The sequence below is a fragment of the Hypanus sabinus genome, chromosome 5 (genome assembly GCF_030144855.1).
Source record: "Hypanus sabinus isolate sHypSab1 chromosome 5, sHypSab1.hap1, whole genome shotgun sequence".
Classification (NCBI taxonomy): Eukaryota; Metazoa; Chordata; class Chondrichthyes; order Myliobatiformes; family Dasyatidae; genus Hypanus; species Hypanus sabinus.
This window is the reverse complement of record NC_082710.1, coordinates 20638590-20655966: the sequence shown is the minus strand read 5'-3', so window position 1 is coordinate 20655966 and position 17377 is coordinate 20638590. Positions and strand designations below refer to the sequence as shown.

At 45.3% G+C, this 17377-nt stretch overlaps 1 long non-coding RNA gene across 1 annotated transcript in view; it reads right to left on the bottom strand.

Annotated features, from left to right (window-relative positions):
• Positions 1-16827, bottom strand: part of LOC132393655 (uncharacterized) — a 61068-nt gene extending 44241 nt beyond the window's left edge. The window contains exon 1 of the long non-coding RNA XR_009512023.1: positions 16679-16827. This is a non-coding gene — a long non-coding RNA (uncharacterized LOC132393655). The remainder of the gene's footprint in view (positions 1-16678) is intronic.
• Between the last annotated feature and the right edge of the window lie 550 nt (positions 16828-17377).

Sequence of the window (17377 nt, the reverse complement as noted above, 5' to 3'; positions counted from 1 at the left end):
AGGTGTTACTTAATGGAAAAAGAGGTGAAGGAAGGAACTAAGCAGGACTGAAACAATATGTCACAGAATATAGAACAGTACAGTCATTATCATCATTATAGGTTGTGTTGTATGACAGAGGTGATCATGATTGCTCTTGGCAAATTTTCTACAGAAATGATTTGCCTTTGCTTTTCTCTGGGCAATGTCTTTGCAAGATGGGTGAACCCAGCCATTATGAATACTCTTCAGAGATTGTCTGCCTGGCGTCAGTAGTCACAAAACCAGGACTTGTGAAATGCATCAGCTGCTCTTACGACCGTCCACCACTTGCTCCCACAACTTCACGCGACCCTGAACGGTGGGCTAAGCAGGTGCTACACTTTGCCCAAGAGTGACCTGCAGGCAAGCAGAGGGAAGGAGCACCTCACACCTTCTTTTGAAGAGAACTCCAGCCCACAAACCTGCGACACAGTGTGATGTTGTGCCAACCTTTTAACCTACTTCACAAGAAATGTAGATTGGATCCATATGAGTTCTTGATGAAACGCCTTGGGTTTTCTTATATCCATGTTGTTTGCTCTGTATCACTAACAAACTTGCGTGATCTATCACTATATTCAATGAGACTGCAACTTCAGACTCGCCTAATCACCAAGTTCAGTCTGATCCTGCAGAAAGCTGTCGTAGAATGAAAGAGTGCAATGGCACAGAAGTGGGTCTTTTAGTCCATCTAGTCCACGGTAGCCAAATCTTCCGCCTAATCCCTTCTACCTGCACCTAGGCTGTATCCATCCAAATCTCTCCCATGCACGAACCTATCTAGACTTCTCTTAAATGTTACATTTGAACCTGCATTTACTACTTCTTACTCTGACTACCCTGAGTGAAGAAGCTCCCCCCTCAGTTTTCCCTTAAATATTTCAGACTTCGCCCAAAACCTCTGACCTCTAGTTCTAGTCTCACCCAACCTGAGGGGAAAAATCTGCATGTATTCACCCTACCAATACCCCTCTTAGTTTTGAATATCTCTATAGGATCTCCCCTCATTCTTCAATGTTCCAGACAATAAAGGACCTATTCATGTACTGTACATGGAGCTTAGAAAAACAGAGGGCCATGGGTAAGCCTAGTAGTTTCTGAAGTAGGGACATGTTTGGCACAACTTTGCCGGCCGAAGGGCCTGTATTATGCTGTAGGTTTTCTATGTTTCTATTCAATCTTTCCCTGTAACTGAGCTCCTCAAATCCCAGCAGCATCCTTTTAAATTTTCTCTGCACCTTTCAAACCTGTTTGTTCACTATCCAAAATATTCCAAATTTGGCCTCACCCACTAACATCTTGAAGGACTTCAGCCTCGCATAAGTCTTGCGCTCAGTGAAGGCTAATAAGTAAAAAGCTCTCTTTATGCCCCTATCTACCTCTGATGCCATTTTTAATGAATCATGAATCTGTATTTCCATGTCCCTTTGTTCCTTGGCACACCTCAGTGTTCTACCATTCACTGTATTTTACCCTGGTTTGTCCTCCTAAAATACAGCACCTCACACTAACTTTAATTTGCCATTTTTCAGCTCATTTTTACAGCTGGTCAAGATCTTTGATAGCCTTCCTTATTGTCCACTACACCCTCAAATTTGTCCATAAAAATCAGTTGGCTGCTTTGGTGCAGACTTCCTCTTTTCCAATATTGGTTGTTGGCACTTATCACTGCAAGAGGGATCTCAGGTCCCCAGTAACCCTAACATGCTAAGCAGTCAAACATGTAGAAGAATTTTCACAAGGCGGAAAGCTTGGAAGATGAAATTGTTATTTTGTAGCAGTGTGCTACACGCAGTGCTAAAATTACAACACGGAGTCGGTAACTGCAGTCGAAGGAAAAAACTTTATTCGAAATCCTCAGCCTCACTTTTAAGCCTCCCTCAACCTGCCCCCCCCCCCCCCCCCCCGTGGCGCAGAGGCTCCAAAGCTCTGTGCTTGCAAACCACCGTAGGCTATCTAATTGTGAGCCGGTTCAGATGTGCCAGGAAATGGGTCGCCACATAACCTCCCCCCCCCAGAACCGGCGATACACCCCCCAATGTCCACAGTCTGGGCCAGAACCTGCTTGGGAGGTCGGCCTCTGCGCCGAGGTGCCGGAAACTCGGCCGGTTGTGCCAGGTCCACATGGGCTGGTTTGAGGTGGTCCACCGTGAAAACCTCCTCTTTCCCCCCAACGTCCAGCACGAACGTGGACCCGTTGTTCCGGAGCACCATAAACGGCCCCTCGTATGGCCGCTGCAGCGGTGGCCGATGCCCGCCCCTTCGTACAAACACAAACTTACAGTTCTGTAGGTCTTTGGGTACGCAGGTCGGGTGCCGCCCGTGCTGTGAAGTGGGTATGGGGGCCAGGTTACCGAGCTTCTCGCGTAGTCTGCCCAGGACTGCTGCGGGATCTTCCTCTTGCCCCCGTGGGGCTGGTAGGAACTCCCCGGGGACGACCAGGGACGCTGTATACCAACTCGGCCGACGAGGCGTGCAGGTCGTCCTTGGGCGCTGTGCGGATGCCGAGTAGGACTCAGGGAAGCTCGTCCGCTCAGTTGGCTCCTCGCAGGCGGGCCATGAGGGCCGACTTCAGGTGACGGTGGAAACGCTCCTCTAGCCCGTTCGACTGTGGGTGGTAGGCAGTTGTGTGGTGCAGCTGAGTCCCCAAAAGGCTGGCCATAGCTGACCACAGGCTGGAGGTGAACTGGGCGCCTCTGTCGGAGGTAATGTGGGCTGGTACACCAAAGCGAGATATCCAGGTGGTGATCAGGGCTCGGGCGCAAGATTCGAAGGTGGTGTCGGTGAGCGGGACCGCCTCTGGCCATCTTGTGAACCGGTCCACGATAGTCAGGAGGTGCCGCGCTCCGCACGAACCTGCCAAGTCCGCACGAGTCCGTGCCAAATGAACCTGCTGGAAACCATCTGGACAGTTGTCCGGATGGAGGGATGCGCCAAGTTATGAATGGAGTCGAAAACACGGCGCCGCCATGCTGTCGGGACGATGGGACGGGGCTGGCCGGAGGCGACGTCACAGAGTAGGGTCCTCTCACCCAGGCCTACGGGGAGGTCCTGGAGCTGCAAACCGGAGACTGCGGTTCTGTAACTCGGAATCTCCTCATCCGCCTGCTGTGCCTCTGCCAGTGCCTCAAAGTCTACCCCTTGGGAAAGGGCATGAACGGTAGGGCGAGAGAGCGCATCCGCCACGACATTGTCCTTACCCGAGACGTGCCGGACATCCGTTGTGTATTCAGAGATGTAGGATAGGTGGCGTTGCTGGCGGGACGACCAGGGGTCGGACGTTTTCGTAAATGCAAAGGTAAGCGGTTTGTGGTTCGTGAATGCGGTGAAGGGCCGACCTTCTAGGAAGTACCTGAAATGCCGGATTGCCAGGTAGAGCGCCAACAGTTCCCGGTCGAAAGCACTGTACTTGAGCTCGGGTGGCCGCAGGTGTTTGCTGAAAAACGCCAGGGGTTGCCAGCGACCTGCAATGAGTTGCTCCAGCACCCCACCGACTGCCGTGTTAGATGCGTCCACTGTGAGGGCGGTAGGGGCGTCCATTCTGGGATGTACTAGCATTGCAGCGTCCGCCAAAGCTTCCTTCGTTTGAACGAAAGCGGCGGCGGACTCCTTGTCCCAGGTAATGTCCTTGCTCGGACCAGACATCAGGGCGAACAGGGGGCGCATGATCCGGGCAGCTGAAGGGAGGAAGCGGTGGTAGAATTTGACCATACCTACGAATTCCTGAAGGCCTTTGATTGTGGTGGGTCGGGGGAAATGGCGGACCGCATCTACCTTAGCGGGCAGAGGGGTTGCCCCGTCTTTAGTAATCCTGTGGCCCAGGAAGTCAATGGTATCGAGTCCGAACTGGCATTTGGCGGGGTTGATTGTAAGACTGTACTCACTCAGTCGGGCGCAGAGTTGACGGAGGTGGGACAGATGCTCCTGACGACTGCCGCTGGCTATGAGGATGTCATCCAAATAGATGAACGCGAAGTCCAGGTCCCGTCCCACTGCGTCCATTAACCACTGGAACGTCTGTGCGGCATTCTTCAGGCCGAACGGCATGCGGAGGAACTCGGAAAGGCCAAACGGGGTGATGAGAGCCGTTTTGGGGATGTCGTCAGGATGCATCGGGATTTGATTGTACCCTCGGACAAGGTCTACCTTGGAGAAGATCCGTGCGCCGTGCAGGTTTGCTGCAAAATCCTGAATGTGCGGCACAGGGTAGCGGTCCGGTGTGGTAGCCTCGTTCAGCCTGCGGTAGTCGCCGCACGGTCTCCAGCCTCCCGTCGCTTTGGGCACCATGTGCAGGGGGGAGGCCCATGGGCTGTCGGATCGCCGGATGATCCCCAATTCCTCCATCCTCTGGAACTCCTCCTTCGCCAGTCGGAGCTTGTCCGGGGGAAGCTACCGAGCACAGGCATGGAGGGGTGGTCCCTGGGTCGGGATGTGGTGCTGTACGCCGTGTCGGGGCATGGCCGCTGTGAACTGCGGTGCCAGAACCGATGGGAAATCCGCCAGGACCCTGGTGAAGTCGTTGTCGGACAGTGTGATGGAGCCGAGGTGAGGGGCTGGCAACTGGGCTGCACCCAGGGAGAACGTCTGAAAGGCCTCGGCGTGTACCAGTCTCTTCCTGGGCAGGTCGACCAGTAGGCTGTGAGCTCGCAAAAAATCCGCACCCAGAAGTGGTTGGGCTACGGCGGCCAGTGTGAAGTCCCACGTGAACTGGCTGGAGCCGAACTGTAGCTGCACCTGATGGGTGCCATAGGTCCTTACTGTGCTGCCGTTCACGGCCCACGGGGGGGACCCGGTGCCCTGCTGCGGGTGTCGTAACTCGTCGGAGGTAAAACGCTGATCTCGGCACCAGTATCGACCAAAAACCGGCGTCCCGACCTTCTATCCCACACATACAGGAGGCTATCCCGATGGCCAGCCGCCGTAGCCATCAGCGGCGGCTGGCCCTGGCGTTTCCCGGGAATTTGCAGGGCGGGCGACAACGGCGGGCTTCTGCGCCCCACTGCTGGTGGTAGAAGCACCATTGTTCATTGGGCCGGGGGTTGGCGGGCTCTGCGGCCGGGCCTGGACTGGTTTGCTGCTGGGAGCGTGGCTGGGAGATCCGTGCGATGGACGCCCCGCTCACCTTTTTGGCGTTCCACAGCAAGTCCGCCCGGGCTGCCACCTTCCAGGGGTCACTGAAATCCACGTCGGACAGCAGCAGGCGTATGTCCTCGGGCAGCTGCTCCAGGAATGCCTGCTCAAACATGAGGCAGGGTGTGTGTCCGTCGGCCAGAGACAACATCTCATTCATTAAAGCTGAAGGAGGTCTGTCGCCCAAGCCATCCAGGTGCAGTAAACGGGCAGCCCACTCGTGCCGTGAGAGTCCGAAAGTCCTGAGGAGCAGGGCTTTGAATTCCGTGTACTTGCCGTCTGCCGGGGGCGACTGTACGAACTCCGCGACCTGGGCCGCTGTGTCCTGGTCGAGGGAGCTCACCACGTAGTAGTAGCGGGTGTCTTCTGAGGTGATCTGGCGAACGTGGAATTGGGCTTCGGCTTGCTGGAACCATAGGTCCGGGCGCTGTGTCCAGAAACCCGGCAGTTTCAACGAAACCGCATGAACAGAGGCGGTCATTTCTGGTCCAAAAATCGTTTGGACCGTCGGGGTCACCAATTGTAGCGGTGTGCTACATGCAGCGCTAAAATTATGACACGGAGTCGGTAACTGCAGTCGAAGGAAAAAACTTTATTCGAAATCCTCAGCCTCACTTTTAAGCCTCCCTCAACCTGCCCCCCCCCCCCCCCCCCCGTGGCGCAGAGGCTCCAAAGCTCTGTGCTCGCAAACCACCGTAGGCTATCTAATTGTGAGCCGGTTCGGATGTGCCAGGAAATGGGTCGCCACAATTTTAAATTAATATATTTTACTAAGTATCAAATAGGCATAACAAAATATAACATTAACAACCCAAATTTTAGAACATAAAAATGTATTTAAAACTCTATTAAATTTTGATATATTTATCTGAGGGGAATACAATCTTTTCTTGGTTATTTTTAGAAGTCAAAGAGTTAGGAAAACTGTCAACTTTTACTTCGTCACAAAGACTTTGTGCAAGTTTTTGGGGTACTTTCCTGTGAGCTTACTTTATTATTTTTATCTGGTTGAGCTGATTTACCTTGATTATGCCAAAGAGCACAAAAGTATACAGTGCCAAAAGGAGAGAGCTGAATCACTGACATAAAATTTAGTGTGCCTGGGAATTCTAAAGTTGCTGTCAGTTTTATCAATGTTCATGAATGCTGGTAATATTACAATTGTTATAGCTGTAATAACCCAGTCAATCAGTATGATAACAGAATGCAAGTGTGGTGGTATTATGCTACGCTTGGTTTACAGGATTCTATTGTACATTTAGTACTAGTCAGTAGTTGTCACCTTGGTTAAACTATATGCATTTCTTCTAGTAATATTAATAATATGACAGAAGAGAAACAGAATTAAAATGATAAAACAACATAGAACATTCTTTTTTTTAAAGGAATCAGGACTTCTGTAAGTAAGTATAGAAAGTTGATATAATGGGGATATATTCAATTAAAATAAGCCTTAAGTATATGGATATGTTAATTTTAACAAAAAAGTATAATGTGTTAGAAATGGCTGACAGACAACTCACTTGTGTTTTATGTGGTTCAGAGCTCTCTGCAGCTTCTGTGAAAAGCATTTCTAGCCTGTTAATGAACTTCTCATTAACAAGTAGCTCACACATGATACTGAAGATACAAAAGTAAATCAAAAGGTGAATAGTTAGAAGCCAGGCAGATTTCACATTCATCAGCCTAATGAACAGAAGGTGTTTGAGGAGCATCACAGGCCCATACTGAGCAAGGAGAAGTGAGTAATAAATTTGAATCCATGGGGAGGCCCTAATGTGGTTCCTATCTGCACCGTACAATGTAGCCAATGTCACCCCCACTTTGAAAGTGATCGTAAATATAATGTGAAGGAGTTAGGACCAATTTTTGTATGTGGATTCTAGCTAAAAGGAAGATTCCCAGAGAGCAACATGTGTTCAATTCTTGGAAGAAAATATCAAGGCAAAAGGACCTTCTGAAATTTGGAAGCAGTTTGTGACGTAATGACAGAATTCCTAAGAATTTTCTGCTTCAAGCCTGCAGCTGGGTTTCCGAAATCTGCTCGTGGATAAATTGAAATATTTTCTGTTGCTGTTTCTTTCCATGATAGTCCTACAATCCTGTACCCAGCAGCTAGGTTAAAGAGCAAGCACGAGGAAATCTGCAGATGCTGGAAATTCAAACAACACACACAAATGCTGGTGGAACACAGCAGGCCGGGCAGCATCTCTAAGGAGAAGCGCTGTCAACATTTCGGGCCGAGACCCTTCGTCCCTTCGTCCTTATAGATGCTGCCTGGCCTGCTGTGTTCCACCAGCATTTTGGGTGTGTAGCTAGGTTAAAGAGCTGGTGTTTACCGTGGTTGAGAGGATTGCCAACCGCCTGGTAAAATGATTACCCTTCACAGGTGTGGAGTGGTTGTGGTTCTTTGTTGTCCTTAGGAATTAAATTGTTCCTTGAGGGATAACTTAACCTTTCCTAGTGAACTAATAGTTGTCAGGGACAGGAAACCTTAGTCCCAAGTACTCCTGATCATTTTCTTTTCAGGGACAATGTTACATTGAATCATAGGTCATTCTACCTGCTAGATCTATGGTGGTGGTCTTGGGCCCCTTCATTCTCCTTTTCCACACCAACCTGCTTCTCTTCTCTTCTTACTCCTGATGCAGAATTATACCTTGACAATCTTCTGAAAACCCTCCTAGGACTCGGAAGCTGATGGACTAAGGCAAGCTTCACCTTGGGGAAGCAACGTAGCAACTGGGTACTTGTACCTCTGGGCTCAGAAGCACTCTTGGTGTTGTGTCAGTATAGGTTTAAGAAAGAAATAAAGGAACTACCACTTTCACTTCCATGGTTTGAATCTCATAGTTCTGGGTGCAAACAGATCTTGAAGACAATCATTTATCTTCATTGACTATATCAGTAGCAGCATCACAATTTGAAGACTGCTCCATCAATTCGGAATGGCTTCAGTGCACAATTTTCACAGGTTTGTGACTATATTGGGGTGTATCTATAAACAAGACTAGTTTTCTTCGCACTCTTTAACTGCACTTTCCAATGGTGATCGCAGAATGGCTGCAACTTGGTCTGATTGCAGCGAAATGCTATTTTATCATTAGATTAAGATCCAATTTTCTTGACCTCTACCTCTTCATGATAAAAAGGCCATATGTAATTGCACACTCAATGTGCGCACGCACGCACGCACGCACGCACACACACACACACACACACACACACACACACACACACACACACACACACACACACACACACACACACACTCACTCACTCACTCACTCATTCTCTCTCTCTCTCAACATTTTAGGAGCAGCTTCTTCTGCTCAGCCATCAGATTTCTGAACAGGCATTGAGCCCACGAACACTACCTGACTTTTTGTACTGTTTATTTAATTTTTACATATATTCCTTATTGTAATTTGTGATATATTTTACTGTTGCGGCAACACAACAAATTTCACGACCTATGTCAGTGATAATTAAACTGGCTCTGATTCTGACATCTCTCCATCTCAACACATAAATGGTTATCATTTCTTATAAAATGCACATGTGGACATCACTCAATGATGCCTGCTTAACCGTAAAGCTATGAAAAGATCAGACCTTTTTTGCACGGATGCTTACTGATTCTCTTCTGAAAGGAAACAAAAACACTTTGTGCAATAGCACACAGGCTAACTCAACAGAAACTACTTCAACCTGTAAGCAATTCGTGTAACTACGTATATATGGACACAGTGAAGTATTTGTAATAAAAAGATTTGTTTTCTGTGGTACTTTGTGAACATTGTAAGGTCATCTTGTGACAGACCACATGGGGGCAAGGAGTGTGAAGCGCAGTTATTTCATGTTGTTTGAAGTACAGGTAGTGTGGCAATATTGTACTGCTTGCTAATTGTAATGACTCTAGCATATCAGCAATGCAAACTGTGTTGTTGAGTGCCCTGTCCAGCAGGATGTCAGCTTCAGAACCAATTCAACTAATTTCCCTTGCAACACTGTGAAGGAGATTTGCATGAGAACAGACATTACCGGCTTTATGTTTGATGTGGTAAGTATGCCCCAGCTTGGTTTGCTGCCAGAAGCATCTGGTTGAATTTGCACAGTGTTACAACTAAACCTGGAAATCATTGTGACCATGTAGTGCCTCTGAAAAGACTGGCATTCGCACGTGCAGCACAGAAGAAAATTCCTCTACACATTTGCAGAGAAATTTGGACAATAGATTCATCCTTTGGACTGTGTGCAATTTGGAGAAAACAGAGATTAAAAATTTTATTTATTGAGATACAGCATGGAATAGCCCTTAACCAGCCCTTCAAGCCATGCCACCCAACAATCCCTCGTTTTAATCCTAGCATAATCACACGATAATTTACAATGACCAATTGACCAACCGACCCATACATCTTTGGGCTGTGGGAGGAAACCGAAACATCCAGAGGAAACACACGTGGTCACGGAGAGAACGTACAAACTCCTTACAAGGCTTCAGTGGGAATTGAACCTGGGTCACCTGTACTGTAAAACATTGTGCTAACCACTATGCTACCATACCACCCTATACTGCAAAATTAGAATGGATAACTTGAACCCTGATTCTAATGCCCCGATCTGTGGCATTTACAGAATTTAACCAAACTTTAAAGAGCAATCATCTACCACTACTGGATATGGGTGGAAGAGGAGCCAATGGACCAGTGCCATCATTGGCTGTGTCCAAAGGAATGAGATCAAGAAGGACAAAAGTGGTCATCACTGGTGTGCATCTGACTCTCTCTCTAAAGGTTGGATACTGGATATTCCGAATGCAGAAAAAATATGCAGCTAAGTAAAGATATGTGCATTGCAAAAGGAACAAACATCATCCTTCTCAGAAATTAAAATGTTCTTCATACAATAACAGAGGGATAATGCATGTGGAAGTATATATAGCAAGATTCTTCCGATGAAAGTTGCAATTTTGTGAAAAGTTGTGACACAAGAGATTAAAAAAAGCTTTTTTGATTCCATAGACTCTATTATTTTGTCATATCTGTGGCAGAATAAGCGCTCTAGAATTAATAAAATCCATCTCCAAAAATCTAAAGAAGAGGGTGGCATGGCTTTACCTAACTCTCGTTTATATTATTGGGCAGCTAATATACGTTGTGCTACCTTCTGGTCTTTCTTCCATGGCCAACCCAAGTGCCCTAACTGGGTGGCGATGGAGCTGAGCTCCACTAAAGAATTATCTATCTCTGCACTTCTTGGCTCTGCACTCCCTAGTAGTCTGCCCAGATCAATAGCTAATCCTCTTGTTAGACACACTTTGCATATATGGGCTCAGATCAGGAAATGCTATGGTTTCCAGGGGTTTTCTGTTTCCAGCCCTGTTGCTCATAATCACCTTTTTTTACCTACTACATACGATTCAGCATTCCAGGTTTGGTATAGGAAGGGCATTAGACATTTTGAAGATCTTTTCATTGATAATCGCTTCGCTTCTTTTCAGCAGCTCTCTGTTAAGTTCAATCTGCCCAATGCTCATTTTTTCAGATATCTCCAAATCCGACACTTTATTGCTCCTTTAATTCCTAACTTTCCTGAAATGCCTGCGAAAAATGCTATGGACCTATTTCTTTCCATGAATCCACTAGGTAAAGGCTTAATATCAATCATCCGAGATAAACTAGCAGCCTTACGACGGGCCCCCATGGATAAAATCAAAATGGCCTGGGAGCAGGATTTAAATATCTCCTTATCTGAGGAGAGCTGGGATTCAGTTCTCAAATCGGTTAACTCAACCTCTCTTTGTGCTCGCCACTGCCTTTTACAGTTTAAGATTATTCATAGAGCCCATATGTCTAAATCTAAACTATCTCGATTCTACCCTAGTGTTAGTCCGCTCTGTGATAAATGTAAGAGCGGCGTGGCCTCTCTCATCCATATGTACTGGTTCTGTCCTAGCTTGGAGAAATTCTGGAAAGATGTCTTCACTATGTTATCGTGTATTCTGAATCAGCGCCTAGAACCAAACCCCTTAATTGCTCTGTTCGGTTTTTGGGGCGAGACAGATTTATGTCTGGGTCCGACCAAATGCCGAATATTATCCTTTGCCTCTCTCCTGGCTAGACGCTTGATCCTCCTCAGATGGAGAGATGTTGCCCCGCCCACTCATGCTCAATGGCTTAACGACATTATGGCCTGTTTGGACCTCGAAAAAATTCATTATTCAGTTCTGAATTCGGATCTAAAGTTCCATAAGGTCTGGGGACCTTTTATCGAGTACTTTCATAACTTTCCTCTTGACTAGGGTTTTTTTTTTCTTTTCGGTCCCTTGCTTTCAGCAAGTTTTTTTTCTGGTAGAAGGCATTATTACCCTCTGTTGCTGAGTGTATTCACAGTCTGGGAGTTTGGCTGTCCTGACTTATACTCTCTATATTGTGTTGTGGTTGGTCTGGAGTTGCTGTTGTTTTTTCTTGTGTTGTGGGGCTTGGGGAGGACTCTAAGCTTACTTGTCTTTAATTTAGGTGCTTTTTTTTTGCTAAATTCTCTTCCTTTGTAGCATATTGTTATTGTATGCTTAATTTTGCACTGTTTTAATGTTCCTCATTGGGATTTGGGGTTTTTAATTTGTAAAATGTTTTGAAAAACTAATAAATTTTTTAAAAAAAAAAGCAATTTCCAAAGCAGAGTATGAATAAAGATCCCACAACATCATCTGGATAAGTATTACAGCTGCAAATCCATATTACTGTATGTACATCAGTCCACATCAGCTTATTATTTTTGAGAAACAGTGAAATCTACAGCATAGAAGGAGAACATTCAACCTATTAAGTTCATGGTCAGCACCAACTGGGGTGTTCAGTTTATTCTCACCCAATCGCTTAATATCCAGAGACCAGTAGCTACAGCTATTCTCATCCATGTAACCTTTACATGTGCAGAGGACCTTTGCCTCAAATGCTGCTTCAGACAGTGAAAAATACTTCCTCAACATTCTCTCCAATCAGACTCCTTCCAGAGTCAGAATCAGGTTTATTATATGGCGTGAAATTTGTTAACTTTGCGGCCGCAGTACAATGCAATACATGATAATATAGAAAAAACTGTGAATGACGGTAAGTGTATATGTACATCAAATAATTAAATAAAATAAGTAGTGCAAAAACAGAAATAAAGAAGTGGTGAGGTAGTGTTCATGGTTCCAATGTCCATTCAGAGATTGGGTAGCAGAGGGGAAGAAAGTGTTCCCGAGTTGCTGAGAGTGTGCCTTCAGGCTTCTGTACTTCCTTCCTGATTGTAACAGTGGTAAGAGGGCAATGTTCTGGGTAGTGGGGGTTCTTAATGATGGACTCTGCCTTTTTGAGGTACTGCTCCTTGAATATGCCATGGATTCTATTAGTACCAATGATGGAGCTGACTAATTTTACAGCTCTCTGCAGCTTACTTTGATCCAGTGCAGTAGCTGCCTCTCCCTACCCGCCCCATACCAGATGGTGATGCAGCCAGCTAGAATTCTCTCCAGGGTACCTCTGTAGAAAGTTCTGAGTGTGTTAGATGACATTCCAAATCTTCCATTAGTTTTACTGCATTTACTTGAACTTATGCCCCTCTCTGCCAAGAAGTAAAATAAAACTTTTCCGATAATGTGTGCAGAATTATATATTACTTACTGCCAGTTACACTGCTGATGTTTAGGGCAGCAATAAAGGTCCTTCATCACTGCCGGTCGTTGGCCACTCTGATCTAGAAGGATCCTTCATTGCTATTTCTGTAACGTCTTTGTTTTAGCATTCAGGGTTGTTAGCTCTGAGCTGAACCCCCGAACCTGGAGGACAAGTGGAGCATTCTTTGTCTGTCCTCTACCCTGTTTGGCATGGGTGACCCTCCCAGGAGCCAAAGCATAAAGCCCTGACTCCAGTCAACATTGCTCTCTGGGTCACTGAGGCATACAGACCTTCAAACCACGTCAAGGTTGTGGACCTCTTGGAGGAGAATTATATGTACAGTACCGCATGTAAATTTTATTTTTATGTTACTTTTTTTGAGATACAGCACAAAATAGGCCCTTCTAGCCTTTCGGACCCTGCCATCCAGTAACCCACCTATTTATCTCTAGCCTAATCATGGGACAATTTACAATGGCCAATTAACCTATGAACCGGTAGATTGTTGGACTGTGGGAGAAAACCAGAACATCCAGAAGAAACCCACACAGTCACAGGAGAAAATAGAAACTCCTTACAGAGACAGGCGGGAGTTGAACCGATGTCGTTGGTACTGTAGAGTGTTGTGCTAACCACACAGTCTCTTTTGTTCAAAAGAAAACAACCAAGGCTATGTTAGTCACTCCTCAAAACAGTAATTCTTCAGTCTTGGCCAGGTCCTTGATTTTACTAAACCAGAGGATTCTTTTTGTGAAGCAGGCCATTCAACTGATTGAGTGTCCCCCAGCTCCCAGGAGAGCAGCCAGTCAGACCCATTTCACCATCTCATCAGTCTGCAGTTGCTTTTAATTTTAAATAGTCATCCAATTATATTATTAAGCTACAGTTGGATCTACATCTAATACATTTCTGGGCATGGCAATCTAGATCATAACCTCTTACTGCAATAATAAAAAAAATTCTTCTTCATGATTCTCCTGGATCTTTGCCAGTCACTTTAAATCTGTGACCACTGGCCCTTGATCTTTTTGCTAATGGGGCCAGTTTCACTCTATTCATCTTATCTAAGCCTGTCAAAATTTTGGACACCTCTATCAAATTCCTTCTCCTCATTCTCTGCTTTAACAAGAACAAAACTGGTTTATTCTTTTCAACTGAAATTCATCATCTGGAAGGAATTATGCTAATAAATCTATTCTGCATCTTTTGTATTGTCTTCAGGTACTTCCAAGATTGACCAGACTTTCACCAATACGAGTTGTGGTCCAACCGATTTGGTTTAATGATTCCTTTCTGTGGTAATTTCTGCCAAGGATCTCTTATGTTTTATCAAAGACCTACTCAACAGCTTGCCACATTTAAAGGTTTATGCTCCTTTGTTCCTGCAACTATTTTAGAAGAATTACATTTAGCTGAGGTGGCCTGATCTCAAACATTCTGCAAAAGTATATCATTTTACCACCTTATAACTTAAATTTCATCAAACTCTCTCCATTCAGCCAAACTATCCATAACATTTTGAAGTCAGGTATTACAGAAACAATTTACCATATTTTCATTCTATGTCCTATGTAAAATTTCAGACCTTACCCTCTGCATCTATCTGTAAGTTATTAATATATTTTCTGAAAGTTGTGGTCACCGCACTGACCCATAAAACATAGGAATGGAATTAGGCCATTTGGCCCATTGAGTATGGTCCAGTGTTCTATCTTGGATCAACCCCATTATTGGCCGCCTCCCAATAACCTTTGAAACCATTAATATTCAAGAACCTATCAACCTCTGTTTTAAATATACCCAATGACTTGGCCTCCACAGCTGTCTGTGGTATTGAATACCCTCTGGTTCAAGAAATCCCTCCTAATCTCAGTTCTAAAGGGAAGTACCTCTATTCTGAGGCCGTGCCCTCTGGTCCTAAACTCGCCCACTCTATCTAGGTCTTTCAATATTTGATATGTTTCAATGAGATCCTAACCTCCACCCCATTCTTCTAAACTCCAGTGAGTACGGGTCCAGAGCCACCAAATGTTCCTCATACATTAACCCTTGAAATTTGAAACGTTGATTTTAACACCTTATAATCTGTGTTTTCCAAATTCATTCTTATACTTCTGTGTCATAGTCTGTGGGTAAGGAGACCCCCTCCTCCCCTGTAATCTTTCTGTAGTTCCATATTCTATCTCATTAAATCCTCAATATCCACAGAGCATTAGTTTGCAGCCTAGTGAACAGCACATCACCCTGGCTGAAGTCTTATGAGATTCATATTGGCTCATCGTTATCTTTTCTAGTATGTACATCGTGATAGGACCAAGGAATCTGAGATTGGAATTAGAGTTGATTTATTGTTGTCACATGTATCAAGTTACAGTGAAAAATTTGACCTGTATACCATCCATACAGATCATTTCATTACACAGTGAACTGACATAGCCCAGGAAAAACAACAGCTATGCAGTATAAAGTGTAACAGCTACAGTCCAGGTATACAATAAGGTGACAATGTGAATAGAGAGATCAAGAGTCCATCTTGTACATTCAGTAGTCTTTTAACAGCGGGATAGCAAGTATGCTTGAACCTGGAGGTATGTGCTTTCAGGCTTTTGCATCTTCTGCGCAGGGGACTGAGAGAATGTCTGGGGAGGGTGGGATCTTTGACTAGGCTGGCTCGTCTACTGAGGCAGCGCAATGTTTAGACAGAATCCAGGGGTATTACCTTTGGTCCTGCCAAACTGCTGCCTCCCAGTCAGGGACCTGGGTTTGAAGAGGACCCTGGACGCTGTCTGTCCAGAGTTTATGCATTCTTCTGCTGACTAGCTTAGTTTCCTCTGTGTGTTCTGGCGTTCTCCCACATCCCAAAGACGTGCAGGCTGTTAGGTTAATTGGCTGTTCCGAATTATCCCCCTTAGTAGAAGCTAATGTTCGAAAGAACCAGAGGAGAGTTGATGGGTATTTGTATAAGATGCAGTTGCTGGGCTACAGGGAAATAAGGGAGATTGCAACTAATGGGATTGCTCTCCTGGGAGCCTGCACTGAATTACCCTCTTCGTTATGATATGTTCTGGAGATGACGGGCATTTTGACCAAATTAGAGAATTGCACTATTACTGGCATTGAGTTTAATAATTCTCATCTGACCAATGTTCTTTATATTCTTATTAGATATTATGCATGATATAAGACTATTTACCTTAAACTGCACTTACAAATCTCAAAGTATTAACCTGTTTTAAATTATCTGTACTGATATTTGCACATAAGAGACATCAATTAGTTGGGACAACATCCTGAATGGTTGTGCATCCGTTCAAGCTTCATTATTTCTAAGGAAATTCTATGAAAGGATTAATGAGAATTTTCAAATAGTTGTGAAAGGAAGCAGGCTGAAACTGACAATTAGTTGCAAGTGTTCTTTCGCAGTCCAGGAAATGCTGTCTCTCAGTTCTTGAGAAGGGCAGGCATCAGAATGAGTGGCAGTGGGAGTCAGCGGTGGTCCAGGAATTCACCCGCGGACGACGTGAAGGGTAGAGAAGCAAGTGTGTTAGTAGTCAGCAGTGTTACGGGCTGCTTAAGTGTTAATGCTCAGTATAGAATCTGTTTTATTCTTTTTTAAGTTTCACTACTGTGGAGAACCACACGTGAGCTCCATGAGAAAAGAAAAGTGGACAGCTGGAAGCTTATATCATTTTGTCTTCTTCGCTTCTCATGAAAGATCCTGTTGAGAAAGAGTGTGAACCAGTGCCAGAAACTTCAACATTTATAACTACTAAGAGAAGTTAATCCACTCTGCCCTGATTTACAATGAGCAGCCCAAAATTATGGTCGGCATAATACAGATATATTGGTACTCCACTTACTGTGATCCTGCCGAGCGCTGATTTACTTTAGCATTCTTGGGCCTTCAGTCCAAACACTCACAGCTACACACACCACCAACGCATCTGCTTCTGCTGCTCACTGCTTTGTCAGCGAGGTGATTGTAGTGAGCCTGCTACAAATCCCTAACTCTCCATGCATACCCCCTACAGTCAATGGCCTGTGACCTGGTATGTAGGAGCGCCTGTGAAGCTGCTGCTGGTAGACTGTGTGTGGAGGGATGGGGGTGAGCTGGCAGGCTGAGGTGAGCAGTGTGATGGTTCACAGTATGCTGGGACGTGGGGTGGCATGGCCGCACCTTCTCCACACAATGACAGAATCAGAATTAGAATCAGGTTTATTATCATTGACATGTCTTGAAGTTTGTTTTTTTTTGCTGCAGTAGTACAGTGCAAGCCATTTAAAAAATATATATACACAAAATGCTGGAGGAACTCAACAAGTCAGACAGGTTCCGAGAAGGATTATGGCTCAAAATGTTGACTGTTTATTCCCTTTAGTTGAAAAGAAATTACTGTTTCCAATATTTCCCACTGCTTGGAAGGCAGGGGAGATGTGAATATGATGAAATGGGATAATAGGATGTTTGCTGTAGGTCAGGTAAATTCTTCCACTGGGAGCTAGACATACACAAACATTGTGAGGGAAAAGGGAAATAAGAACAGTCATATTAAAAGCAG